The sequence below is a fragment of the Dermacentor andersoni genome, chromosome 3, assembly GCF_023375885.2.
Source record: "Dermacentor andersoni chromosome 3, qqDerAnde1_hic_scaffold, whole genome shotgun sequence".
NCBI lineage: Eukaryota > Metazoa > Arthropoda > Arachnida > Ixodida > Ixodidae > Dermacentor > Dermacentor andersoni.
In genome coordinates, this window is record NC_092816.1 from 386106 (window position 1) to 401037 (window position 14932).

Genomic DNA, 14932 nt, shown 5'->3' on the forward strand with positions numbered 1-14932 from the left:
TGTAGCGAAGCGACGCAGCCGTGAGTTATCAGACGCATCAACTCACCAGGGAGACGGAAGAAGAATGGGGATGAGCTCTGGCAGGGGTCAGTCCAAATCCGCAGGTACGACGACGAGAGTAGCATTTCAATAACTAAGTTTATTCACTTGGCATTTGCCGTATTAAGTTTAAACTGTATAAAAATATTTACAAACAGAACGATGTCATACCCGTCGTCGTCGTCGGCCTGCCTGACCGGCCTGGTCTCCCCTGGTGAAGATGCGCCGTCTGCTGCTGTCTACTTGCTCACTCAAAAACTACTCGAACGACTCCTTAAATAAGTTTCCCCAGCATCCAAGGGACCCGCGGACCGGCGGGAGGCGCAGGCTTCTCCACCAATGGGTTACTTCGTTACTCCGACCAATCAGGCAAGCCGACATCATCGAATAAGCGGCAGAGTTCAAGGGGTCAAGAAATGGTCGCGCCAACACTCCGTACACAAAGCACTCTGACCCTAACTAATCGGCCTTTGACAGCCGAGCGTGGGACGAGGACGCGTCAGGTGCACGTGTGACGTCAGGCGCGGCGGCCGGGCGGCAGTACATGCCCGGCGCCGCCGCGATTATTCGGGGTACAAAGGTTTGCCTCCGCGTCGAGGAGCCCCCAAAATTCCCGGAAAACAAGCAAAGAGGCCCGCGCTATACTCTTTTCGCGACACCTCCCCCCTACGAAAAAGAGTGTCCCACTCGTTACAAAGCATTACTACAAAACTAAATTAACAAATTAAACACGTACAAATTAAACACGTACATTTAGGGATTCATGGTTAAATAACTGAAATATCCGTAAGGAAGATTTAACATCACATAAAACAAAACAAACAACAAACAAGTTTTAACAAAAATGGAAACAAAATGCACAAGACAAGAAACATGAAAGTTCATTCGCGCGCTACACAATAAAATTAACAATGAAGATTATTCGCTTGCGCTGTGATACACATCAGTGTCCGTGTCGTAAGCAGTGATAGTTCGAGGCTCAGCCTCCCTACGAAATGTCCTCCAGTTGGAGTAAAGTTCAGTCCCGTACGGGTTTTTGTCTTGTCGTCCTCGATCACTAGTCGACGTCTCACACACACGATCATACGCGGCATGCCTCCGGTCACCACGCGAACTACATTGATGCACCACGCGAGGGACACAACACATTTTCTTTTTCTTTGGACGTTCGTTATCAGATTCGCTGTCTGCGTCGTCATCCTCCGAGCACTGTCTGACGTTGCACGGTTCTAACCGCGCAACATTAAAAGCGTCGCGTTTTTTGCCGGTTTGGTTCACCAACATCTGCGGAGGCTCCATTCGGTGGGCCACTTTCTTGGCGTTCTGGGTTCCGCGTTGAGTTCCTTGGCCTACCTGAAGTGGAGGCTCATTTTTGGAGCTTACGAAGGGGGCGATACTGGCTGGCTTTTTGGGGGCGAGCGGCTGTTTCTGACAGTCAGGGCAGGATAGGACGTACTTGTTGACGTGGCCAAACATCTTGGGCCAGAAGTAACGGCGGCGAACTTTCCCCCAGGTGCGCCTGACGTCGAGGTGGCCCGCCGAGCTATCGACATGACAGTGCCGTAACACCTCCGACCTCAAACACCCTGGGACAACGAGTGTCATGCGACCTTCTTGAAAGCCTTTCGCTCTTCTATACAACACACCGTCGATCAATCGAAAGCTTCGTGCCGTTCTTTTCGTTCTTCTGACAACGGGCGCACTCGGCTGCTCTAGGTGCTGTATTATTTCTTGCATCCAGGAATCCTCTCTCTGCCTTTCGCCGATGTCCACATGATCCAGCACGAGCAACGGTAATGGATTTTCTTCGCTTGCTGGTGCGGAATCATGGGGAAGTCGGGAAAGCAAGCCGGAGTTGCTCTGCTCAAAGTTAGAGCGCTGCCGTAGCTCTGCGTCAGTCCCATTCTCTCGGAAAGGCGATGCGAGGGGCTGACTTTTCGCCAAACTGCCAAATGGTCGGCCGGGCGGGTCCCCTTCGCATGGTCGTCCAGGCTGCTCATCCCGACCGCCGCGCTGCTCGTTCCATTGGGGTCCGTTTTCGCGGAACCGTTGTAGGCACTGGGGCGCGATGTGGCCGATGCGGTCGCATAGCTGGCAGCGTGGTCGCTCGTCGTCGTCACGGGAACTTCTCGCTGGCCAGGGCATTGCAGGGCGACGTACATCTTCTTCAATAGCCTTCAGGCGGTCGAATAATGGGGCCATAGAGGCCGCGATCGCCCTCAAGTCCCTGTCGCGGTCGGTGGCCTCTCGCGGGCAGTGACGCTCTGCAGCAGCGCAGGTGGCGAGACAGGTCGGAGGCGGTTGCATTCTTGCTCCAGCGGGTGTCACTCCGGCTGGAGGTGCCGAGGCGTATGGGTACCACGACTGCTGGCCGGCAGAGAAGTCGGTGCCGATCGCTTCTGGTTGCGACGCATGCATCATCAAAAAAGCTGCCCGATCAATTCGGTGTGAAATTTCGAGGAAAGCAGAGCAGCTGTCCGGGTTTGCAATAAGAATTTTTTCCAGTACGTCCGGACGCAAGCCGCGCATGAGGTGCCGCAACCGCTCCTCTTCCGTCACAGACGGGTTAACTCTGGCGCACAGCAGCACAACATCATAATAATAATCTTCGGGAGACTCTGACGGTAGCTGCGTCCGGTTTTGGAGCCGCAAATATGCGATCTCAACTGAGTGGCGACTTGTGAAAGACGTTTTTAAGAGCGTCGTCCACTCTTTCCATGTATTAGGGGCACCCGTTAAAATTTGCGTGGTGTGCCACTTTTTTGCATTGCCCTCTAATGCCAAATACAAAAATTTTACTTTCGTCCCTTCATCCCAGTTGTTGAGGGAGGCTACGTATTCGTAGCAAAGCAGCCACTCGGATATTGACTCTTCTGGTGTGCCTTTAAATACTGGCGGTCCGATGAAAGGTTCCGCTTGAGGGGTGGACATGGTAGCGAGGACAGTAGGGGGTTCGGTCATAGTCGAGCTGTTAGAGCTAGGTTCTTCGGGTTTGTTGCCACGGCCCATGATATTAGAGCGTGGACTTCGGTACCCCGCACCTCCACCACTTTGTAGCGAAGCGACGCAGCCGTGAGTTATCAGACGCATCAACTCACCAGGGAGACGGAAGAAGAATGGGGATGAGCTCTGGCAGGGGTCAGTCCAAATCCGCAGGTACGACGACGAGAGTAGCATTTCAATAACTAAGTTTACTCACTTGGCATTTGCCGTATTAAGTTTAAACTGTATAAAAATATTTACAAACAGAACGATGTCATACCCGTCGTCGTCGTCGGCCTGCCTGACCGGCCTGGTCTCCCCTGGTGAAGATGCGCCGTCTGCTGCTGTCTACTTGCTCACTCAAAAACTACTCGAACGACTCCTTAAATAAGTTTCCCCAGCATTCAAGGGACCCGCGGACCGGCGGGAGGCGCAGGCTTCTCCACCAATGGGTTACTTCGTTACTCCGACCAATCAGGCAAGCCGACATCATCGAATAAGCGGCAGAGTTCAAGGGGTCAAGAAATGGTCGCGCCAACACTCCGTACACAAAGCACTCTGACCCTAACTAATCGGCCTTTGACAGCCGAGCGTGGGACGAGGACGCGTCAGGTGCACGTGTGACGTCAGGCGCGGCGGCCGGGCGGCAGTACATGCCCGGCGCCGCCGCGATTATTCGGGGTACAAAGGTTTGCCTCCGCGTCGAGGAGCCTCCAAAATTCCCGGAAAACAAGCAAAGAGGCCCGCGCTATACTCTTTTCGCGACAATAGGACGCGCCGCGACGGTGTTGTCGCCCTTGGACTTTATACGGAACATCACGGCGACACCGAGGCCAAAATGCGCCTGGATTGTACATATAATTGGTATCGCAATACTTTATTCGGGTTATCCTGTGTGTATGGGGCATGCGCTGTCTGCCTTATCGTGACAGCTGGTTGGCTGTCTCATCATGTTTTATCGCAGTGGCGTCCGCAAGTTTGCTTCTGCCAAGTTAATAAGCTCATCGAACGCAGCGATGTACGTACACTGTGAAGCAAACATAGATTTTTGCGCAATTTAGTAGGCAGCACGCAGTGATGTGTTTTTTTCGCGGAGGACATTAGAATTGTCTTTCCTCCCCCCCCCAAAAAAAAAAACAAATGTGGTAGTAAAATTTATTGTTTCAGGAGTATATATTTTAGAACAATTATTGGTTATGAATACGCAAGGAAATAAAAATTCCAGCAGTGTTTACGATGAATATAGTGTCGCGAAAAGAGTATAGCGCGGGCCTCTTTGCTTGTTTTCCGGGAATTTTGGGGGCTCCTCGACGCGGAGGCAAACCTTTGTACCCCGAATAATCGCGGCGGCGCCGGGCATGTACTGCCGCCCGGCCGCCGCGCCTGACGTCACACGTGCACCTGACGCGTCCTCGTCCCACGCTCGGCTGTCAAAAGCCGATTAGTCATGGTCCGAGTGATTTTGTGTAAGGAGTGTTGACGCGACCATTTCTTGACCCCTTGAACTCTGCCGCTTATTGGATGATGTCGGCTTGCCTGATTGGTCGGAGTAACGAAGTAACCCATTGGTGGAGAAGCCTGCGCCTCCCGCCGGTCCGCGGGTCCCTTGGATGCTGGGGAAACTTATTTAGGGAGTAGTTCGGGTAGTTTTTGAGTGAGCAAGTAGACAGCAGCAGACGGCGCATCTTCACCAGGGGAGACCAGGCCGGTCAGGCAGGCCGACGACGACGACGGGTATGACATCGTTCTGTTTGTAAATATTTTATGCAGTGTTAACTTAAAGGAAATCTCAAGTGAATAAACCTAGCTGTTCAAATGCTACTCTCGTCGTCGTACCTTCGAATTCGGACAGACCCCTGCCAGAGCTCATCCCCATTCTTCTTCCGTCTCCCTGGTGAGTTGATTCGTCTGATAACTCACGGCTGCGTCGTTTCGCTACAAAGTGGTGGAGTGTGCTGGGTACCGAAGTCCACGCTTTAATATCATGGGCCGTGGCAACAAACCTCAAGAACCTAGCTCTAACAGCTCTACTATAAGCGAACCCCCTACTGTTCTCGCTACGATGTCCACTCCTCAAGGTAAACCTTTCGTCGGACCGCCAGTCTTTAGAGGCACTCCAGAAGAGTCAATATCCGAGTGGCTGCTTTGCTACGAACACGTAGCCTCCCTCAACAACTGGGATGAAGGGACGAAAGTGAAATTCTTATATTTGGCATTAGACGGCAACGCGAAAAAGTGGCACACCACGCAAATCTTAACGGGTGCCCCTAATACATGGGAAGAGTGGGCGACGCTCTTAAAAACGTCCTTCACAAGTCGCCACTCAGTTGAGATCGCATATTTGCGACTCCAAAACCGAACGCAGCTGCCATCAGAGTCCCCTGAGCAATACTACTACGATGTTGTGCAGCTGTGCGCCAAAATTAATCCCTCTATGACAGAAGAAGAACGGCTACGGCACCTCATGCGCGGCCTGCGTCCAGACGTGCAGGAGAAGATAATCATGGCTAATCCGGACAATTGCTCAACTTTCCTTCAAATTCTGCAGCGGATTAATCAAGCTGCTCTGATGACGCGTGCATACCAACCAGAAGCGATCGGCACCCACCTCCCTGCCGGCCAGCAGTCGTGGTACCCACACGCCTTGGCACCTGCCGCCGGAATAACACCCGCTGTAGTAGCAATGCAGCCGCCTCCGGCATGTCTCGCTACCTGCGCTGCGGCAGAGCGTCATTGCCCGCGAGAGACCACCGACCGCGATAGGGACTTGAGGGCGATCGCGGATTCTATAGCCACATTATCGGACCGACTGAAGGCTATTGAAGATGACGTACGCCGTCCTCTGGTGCCTTGGCCGGCAAGAAATTCCCGTGCCGACGACGGGCGTCCACGATGCCAGCTATGCCGTCGCATCGGTCACGTCGCGCACCAATGCTGGACGCGGTTTCGAGATGACAGAAACCAACAGAGAGGGCCCAATAATAATCAGAGTGGGCAACCCAACCCTTCGGGAAACGAGAACGGCCGGGCCTAGGGAGCCAGTCCGGCCGTCCCGTATGCACTATGTCAGATAGTCAGCTTTTAACAGTACCGATACGAGCAAATGGTACCGACACAAAACTCGTAATTGATACTGGCTCCTCGGTAAATGTCATCTCGTCGCATTTCGCTGAAAAAATAGGTGCTTCATCAAAATCAAGAAAAAATGTCTTCATCAGAGGAATCGGCGGAAGCTTGCTCTCCCCCCAAGGTGAAACTGAAATAACTCTTGATTTCGACTCCACAACTGTTCGCGATAAGTTTTTGATTGTGAAGGACTGTCCCTACGAGCTATTAGGTGGTCTCCCGTTTTGTCGAGCAGTGCGTCTTCTAATAGATTTCTCCAAGAGTAAACTCCACCTCAACGGTGAAACTTTTCGGTTGCATGAAAATTCAAGCACCCTGGCACACAATGATGTACTTAGTGCGCGGTGCCACGAGCATATTCGCATTGAACCTCGCACTGAAATCGCTGTCCAAGTAAAAATCGCAAGGGACGGAGTCCATCTCATCGAACCGAACATCACGCTCAAAAACGGACTTCACGTTGCTCGTACCGTGACCAAGGTCGTGCATGGGACAGGTGTGATTCGGATCGCTAATCCCACCATGTCGCCAGTAAATTTGCTCAGCGGAACAAAGCTTGGATGGGCTACTTCTATTCACAATGCACAAGTGGCAGTCATCATACCCGAAGACACGCAAGACTCTCGGGATTTTGACGTGGAGACTGGGGACCACTTATGTCCAGGTGAAAGGGCCGAGTTGCTTTCGCTCATTGACAACTTCCGTCATCTATTCACTGGCGATAACAACCCCATTCAGCAGACGTCTATGGCAGAACACGTTATCGACACAGGCGATTCTCGACCAATTCATCAGCATCCCTACCGTCACTCTCCTTTTGAAAGAAACCTGATTGAGAAGCAAGTAGAGGAAATGCTGCGCGATGGGATAATAAGGGAATCTCGCAGTCCCTGGTCATCACCTGTCGTCCTCGTAAAAAAGCCGAACGGGTCATGGCGTTTTTGTGTCGACTTCCGAAGGGTGAATGAAGTTACGAAGAAAGATGTACATCCACTGCCGCGAATCGATGACATTCTAGACGTGCTACAGGGCTCAAGATACTTCACAACACTTGATCTTACATCGGGCTATTGGCAAGTGAAAATCAAGGAGGAAGATAAGCCGAAGACCGCGTTTGCCTGTGGGCCCGGCTTGTATGAGTTCAATGTTGTTCCCTTTGGTCTGTGTAACGCCCCGGCCACGTTTCAAAGAATGATTAACAAAGTACTCAGTGGTCTGCTTTGGAAGGTATGCTTGGCTTACTTGGACGACATTGTAATTTTCTCTAAGGACATGACCGCTCATTTGCAAGATTTGAAAAGCGTATTCTCGGCCTTGGACGCGGCGAACTTGCGGCTGAAGCCGGAAAAGTGCAGCTTCGCTCGACAGGAGATTAAGTACCTTGGTCACATTCTCACTGGCGAGAACATCCGACCGGACCCAGACAAGGTGGCCGCGATTGAAAAGTTTTCCCCACCAAAAAACAAGAAAGGTGTACAGAGCTTTCTCGGAATCTGCAACTACTATCGGCGATTTATCAAGGATTTTTCTCGTATTTCTCGGCCACTCACTAACCTCACTAGAAAGGATGTTCCTTTCGTCTGGGATGCGGCTTGCGAAGCGGCTATGCAATCCCTCAAAGAGAAGCTGATCACGGCGCCCGTTTTGCGTCAGTTTGAGCCGGGGAAGCCGATAGAGGTGCACACTGATGCCTGTGATTACGGAATAGGTGCTGTACTAGTTCAGAAAATCGGATCCGAAGAGAAAGTAATTGCCTATGCTAGCCGACACCTTAATAAGGCTGAGATGAACTACAGCACGACTGAGAAAGAATGTCTCGCTGTCGTGTATGCGTGCGGACAGTTTCGTCCGTACATTTTTGGGTCCAAGTTCACAGTCGTGACGGACCAAGCTAGCCTGGCCTGGCTAATGAAAGTGAGAAATCCGAATGGTCGCCTTATGAGATGGTCTCTGTTGCTTCAGGAGTTCGACATAACGTTGCGGCATCGCCCTGGCCTCAAGAATGGAAATGCGGACACGCTTTCCCGCATTCCTCATGATCCCGCACCAGCAAGCGAAGAAAACCCATTACCGTTGCTCGTGCTGGATCATGTGGACATCGGGCAAAAGCAGAGAGAGGATTCCTGGATGCAAGAAATAATACAGCACCTAGAGCAGCCGAGTGCGCCCGTTGTCAGAAAAACGAAAAGAACGGCACGGAGCTTTCGGCTGGTCGACGGTGTATTGTACAGAAGAGCGAAAGGCTTTCAAGAAGATCGCGCAGCACTCGTTGTCCCCAAGTGTTTGAGATCAGAGGTTCTGAGGCACTGCCATGACGACATCACGGCAGGCCACCTCGGTGTCAAGCGCACATGGGAGAAAATTCGCAGCCGCTATTTCTGGCCAAAGATGTTTTGCCACGTCAGCAAGTATGTCCTCTCCTGCCCCGACTGTCAGACGCGAAAGCTACCACCCGGAAAGCCGACCGGTTTTCTCCAGCCGATCCCACCTGCAGGTCGCCCTTTCCAACAAGTGGGCATGGATTTTCTTGGCCCTTTCACTAAAAGCAAAGCAGGAAACCGCTACATCCTCGTGGTTACTGACTACCACACGAAATGGGTCGAAGCTGTCGCGTGTACAGCGGCCACCGCTGCAGAAGCTGCTAAAGCCTTCATCGAGCAAATTGTCTTACGCCATGGGGCACCAGAAAAAGTGATAACAGATCGAGGGCAGCATTTTGTCGCCAACCTGACTGAAGAAATTTTCCGACTTATAGGTAGCGAGCATGCCACTACTACAGCGTACCATCCTCAAGCGAACGGCTTGTGCGAGCGCTTCAACCGCACGTTGGCCGATATGCTCAGCATGTATGTTTCTTCGCACCATCGCGACTGGGATGAATTTCTTCCGTACGTGCTCTTTGCATACAATTCTTCTACTCACGAGACCACCGGGTTCACCCCGTTCTTTCTTCTTCACGGACATGAGCCCACACTTCCTATAGATGTAGCGCTGGGCGCGGAACGCGGTTTGGACTGCACACTGGACGCCAGGAAAGTCGCCCTCCGGCTGCAGCGTGCTCGCGAGCTAGTGACCGAACGGGAGAGGCGTCAGCAAGTAAAGAACAAACGTAGTTACGACGCTAAACGACGTAGTGCAGTCTACCATGTGGGGGACTTGGTGTATTTGTGGACTCCCTTCAGAGCTCGGGGAAAGACAACAAAACTCCTTCACCGATACCACGGGCCTTTCCGTCTTGTTAAGCGAATCGGCGAGAACAACTGGGAGGTAGTGGATAGAACTGGCAAAAAACGTGACGTTGTTAATGTTGCGCGCTTAAAACCGTGCCACGTCAGACAGTGCTCGGATAATGACGACGCAGACGACGAGTCTGCTGACGGACATCGAGAGGAAGTGTGTGATCCAAGTGATGCTGTGCGCGAGTGCGATTTGAATGGTGGTGTGCGCGAGTGCGGTTCGCGTAGTGATCGTGTGTGCGAGACAGATACTTGTGAAAGAGTGCGCGTCGTAGAAGACTCGGACGCCGGGACTGAACTTTACTCCGACTGGAAGACATTCCCCAACGAGGCTGAGCCTCGAACTATCACTGCTTACGACACGGACACTGATGTGTATCACAGCGCAAGCGAATAATCTTCATTGTTAATTTTATTGTGTAGCGCGAGAATGAACTTTCATGTTTCTTGTCTTGTGCATTTTGTTTCCATTTTTGTTAAAACTTGTTTGTTGTTTGTTTTGTTTTATGTGATGTTAAATCTTCCTTACGGATACTTGTTTTTTATATGAATCCCTAAATGTACGTGTTTAATTTGTACGTATTTAATTTGTTAATTTGGTTTTGTAGTAATGCTTTGTAACGAGTGGGACACTCTTTTTCGTAGGGGGGAGGTGTCGCGAAAAGAGTATAGCGCGGGCCTCTTTGCTTGTTTTCCGGGAATTTTGGGGGCTCCTCGACGCGGAGGCAAACCTTTGTACCCCGAATAATCGCGGCGGCGCCGGGCATGTACTGCCGCCCGGCCGCCGCGCCTGACGTCACACGTGCACCTGACGCGTCCTCGTCCCACGCTCGGCTGTCAAAAGCCGATTAGTCATGGTCCGAGTGCTTTTGTGTAAGGAGTGTTGACGCGACCATTTCTTGACCCCTTGAACTCTGCCGCTTATTGGGTGATGTCGGCTTGCCTGATTGGTCGGAGTAACGAAGTAACCCATTGGTGGAGAAGCCTGCGCCTCCCGCCGGTCCGCGGGTCCCTTGGATGCTGGGGAAACTTATTTAGGGAGTAGTTCGGGTAGTTTTTGAGTGAGCAAGTAGACAGCAGCAGACGGCGCATCTTCACCAGGGGAGACCAGGCCGGTCAGGCAGGCCGACGACGACGACGGGTATGACATCGTTCTGTTTGTAAATATTTTATGCAGTGTTAACTTAAAGGAAATCTCAAGTGAATAAACCTAGCTGTTCAAATGCTACTCTCGTCGTCGTACCTTCGAATTCGGACAGACCCCTGCCAGAGCTCATCCCCATTCTTCTTCCGTCTCCCTGGTGAGTTGACTCGTCTGATAACTCACGGCTGCGTCGTTTCGCTACAATAGCAAGAGACCTATCACCTATCAGGAGCTCATAACAATAGAAGCAGCAAATAACTCGGGAGATGAGCAAGAAAGTTCTCTTTTGGCTTATGCCAAACTGATAAAGGCTATGAAAAGTAAAATTTAACATAAAACGAATGTCTATAAATGATCCGGCCCAGACGAAGATACGAATTAGCCAATCAAAGATGGCGTCATCAAATTTTAATGACACTTGTGCTCGCTGGATCTGTGAGAAAAACGGTCCTCTCTAAAGCAATGCGCCAATTTCATTATCTGACTAATACCTTTTGCAAGTTTTCTGCGGTTCAAATATATTTTGCATGATCGAAAAATGTACCCGTAACCGCATGGTCTATCGCTTATGGGTGGTACATCGCATATATGTGATACGCCACAGTTCTTTCTCATAAATTACCACCAAGCGTTAGTTAAGAAACGTGATGTTGGTTATAGCGTATCTGGCTTAAACAAAGGGTTGCCTAATATTTCACAAAGTAAAAAGTTGTAGTTTAGCCCGAAAGGCGAAGCATCGATTGCGACAGAAAATTATTAGAGAACTATGCCAAGTAAGTATCGCACCTTTATCGGCCACACAAACTCGTAAAAATTCGCTTACTATCTAAACCAGCAAGCCCGCTGTCACGCGAGCACAGGTAAACATGAACACATCTCACTCGATGACCGCGGAAACTTGCTGTCAAAACGCTGGTATGAGGAAACGCGGCAGTAGCAGCGAGCGAATTTACCTTCGTGTTACGTTTCGCTTCAACGCGAACAAAGCGTCGAAAGCATAGCGCACACGAAGCTACCAGCATACGACGCACTATGTACACATCACAGATTTATTTAAGATGAGGCACGGGCAACCGCACACTTTGTCCACATCGCTGGTTGCTTTCAAGATATGGTGCCCCGCGTGGCCGCACGCGCCGTACACACTAAACATTTTAACACCCTTAAGGGTGTAAATCAGTTTGTCGCCAGACGAACACCCTAAGGGTGCTGTTGTCTACACCCTACAGTTGGGGTGCAGTTATAGCACCCTAGAGGAAGGGTGTCCAGCAAAATAAATTTAGGGTGTAGGGGTGCAAGTCCATATTAACACCCATCTATGTGGGTGTTGGAAGGGTGTAAACCCTTTTATTGCTAGTGTGTATGGAAGGCAGGTTCGGCAGTACACGCCTTCAATTACTACTATGTACAGCGATCCACGCGTAACTCTCGCGTGTGCCAGAAGGTTCAAGTTCGGCTACCAAACACACCGTCGAACAGCCGGCCTTGAAGCTTCGATGGGCACACACGCACGTATACGTGTGGATCACATTACATATTAGTAATTCACGGTGTATATTGCAAAACCTGTCTTCGCTGCACATATACAACCTAGCAAATGTCACTTTTGAGCATGTATATCAACACCAACGGTTATCACGATTTCCAGATCCACATAACATGCAACACAGACTGGCACGATACATGGCATTTTCAAGAAAAATGTAAATATATTTATTGCATGCTGCGATACAGAGTACAATATATACATAAATGACATGAAATATAAACATGCGCAATCACCAAACACATCGGTAAGTACAAGAACATGTACATTTCCCACAAAGGTATCTAAAATATAAGTATTGATCAAATCTGTTATTAGAGAAGAAACTATGTATAGCAGCACTGAAAGAGCCTGAGTTGACCTCGCAGTGTTTTGGGCCACATAAAGGAATAAATTTTCAGTATAAAGCTCAATGAACGAAAATTCAAGTTTTGATGCCTTGAAAAAAAAAAAGGGACATTACAAAGGTGAATTAGGGGAGTAATTGAAATGCAGAGCAAATGCACAAGACACCTGTTACTTTGTACACTAATGTAATCACAAAGCATTATGAAAAGTTTGGAAAGTCGATGTAAGCATAACTGGCCAACATTTTTCGGACTGAAACAATACTTTCCAAGCATAGACGTGCTTTAAGCGAGGTTTAAGCCAGCAGTATTATTGCTAATTTTCTCTTTCCAACAAGATTACTTGAGCACGAAAAATATGTAGAATTTTTTAGTGCCTACATAGTTTGTCCCCTTTTGTGAAACGAGAGTTCTCTGTGCTAAAAGTGCTGTGTAGGAGATTTTCTAACTACAATTCCAGTTTCCATAAATTTCTGTCTTGTAACCCGAAGGCACTGGTACATATACAATATGCAGTTTGATAATACGTTCATTTCTTACCATAAATCAAGAGTGAGTATTTCACATTTACTATTGTGTGGGTGCAAGGTGCAGTAAAAGGCCTGATAAAAGCAAACCACTGTTGATTAAACAATTTTGCTGAACACGAAAGGTAGACAGTGTTTTAAAATACATAGTAAATTTCTAAATTATTTGCACTTCGACGCAGTAATACAAGATTAGGGCTTGCTGTAGCATGTGAGTATACAAATTAGCAAATATAGTTTAATAAATTAGCCATACTCTGGTTACTAAAAGAACACGGGCACAGGCAGTCATGTAAAAGTTCAAGTTAAATATCACACTGTTCACATTTGCCAGCAAATGGTCGTATCAAACATTACAAATATACTGAAAAAGGTGCTTTCTTGGAATAGTTGGCAATTAATGCAAAAAAATTACGTACAGCGTGAATTACAAGGACTGCGAGAGACGACATAGACTGCGCTGACTTCCAATAATATTTTATTGCGTTGCCACATTGTTTGTATGTATACAAGAGCGGGCATGCGCAGAAAATGAGTCACAAGGGGTGTCTAACAGCAAGTCATTGTACTAAGGACGTGGTCACCTGAAAAAAACACATTACAATTTCTATCTTTTGAGATACAAGACTTCACTAGGGTCAGCGTGATAGAGGGGGCCCTAACGCACACACTACCAAGTTTTTTGGTGAAATTTGCTTCTATAGTTTCCCGGATGACCTGTTAGCTGTGTCTCACTAGAACTTCCGTATATTCTAAGAGGGGCTCGCAGTCACAGTCCCGGGGCAATGGATGCCCAAGTGGCCTTGAACGGTGTTATGGACGTTATAGTGCTCTCTTAAACGATCATTTAGGCACCTGCCTGTCCGTCCAACATATTTACTGCCTCAAAATAGGGGAATATGGTAAACCAAATTCGTTGCACATATCGCAAAACATTTTCTGTGCCCGACAGAGCAAGAACTCTGACGTGATTTGGGCGCGTTTACACACTTACAGAGCTTTGCCAGCTTTTCTGGGGTTGAGAAAAGGCCTGTGATTCCTGGAGGTTGCCGAATCTTTTTTAGCCTATCGGAGACATGCACATACCCACCGGTGGCACTGCGAACCTATGTCTTTCAACCGGTTGGTTCCTTGACTGAGCGGGCTCATCACGGTTTGTGCCCCTCAGAAGCTGTTCCACTATGGCTGAAATTAAGGCCAAAGGGTAGTCAACCCTAGAAAGGTGATCAACCTGTGCAGCAAGACTATGTTGCATGTTGTGTGAACAAGATTTATTGAGGCTGTTAACGAGGGAAAACTTTTAATACCTCATTTAACGAGCTTTGAGTGTGCAGAGTTAAAGGGCAAGAGTGACTTCTTACTTCTCAGATCGAAGCACCAGTTTGAGATCTACAAAGCGCGAGGAATCATCAATGGGGACCTCATGCGTTAGTTGTAGAGGCTTTCTTAAACATCTCCAAGACTCCCGAAGCAACAGGCTCGAAAGCGTGATCAGTGCAATCAATGAATACCACGTGGTCATTCACAAACCTGCACACTTTGACAGGAGACGCATCTAGGTGACCTTCAATATTGCCATCATGATGAGCGAGATAAATATAACATAGTGGCGGCGCCAGGCATGATCCTATACAAATACCATTTATTTGTATATTGTGCAGGATCATGCCTGGCGCCGCCACTGAGTGATATTTATCTAGCTAATCATGATTGAAATATTCAAGGTCCCCTAGATGCGTCTCTCGTTGTCAAAGTGTGCAAGTTTGTGGACGACTACCTGGTATTTATTGATTGCACTGATCATGCTTTTGAGCCTGCTGCTTGGGAGACTTGGAGATCTTTAAGAGCTGCAGCCTCTAGAACTAACAAATGAGGTCCCCACTGATGATTCTTTGCGCTTTCTTGATCTCAGGCAGTGCCTTACAAATAAACAGGTGGGCTAGTGCTTTGAACCGAGAAGAAGTCACTCTTGCCCTTTAACTCTG

At 49.0% G+C, this 14932-nt stretch overlaps 1 protein-coding gene across 1 annotated transcript in view; it reads right to left on the reverse strand.

Annotated features, from left to right (window-relative positions):
- The window catches only part of LOC126520649 (kinesin-like protein KIF12), a 421689-nt gene that overhangs the window by 271650 nt on the left and 135107 nt on the right, over nucleotides 1-14932 (reverse strand). The window lies entirely within an intron of this gene.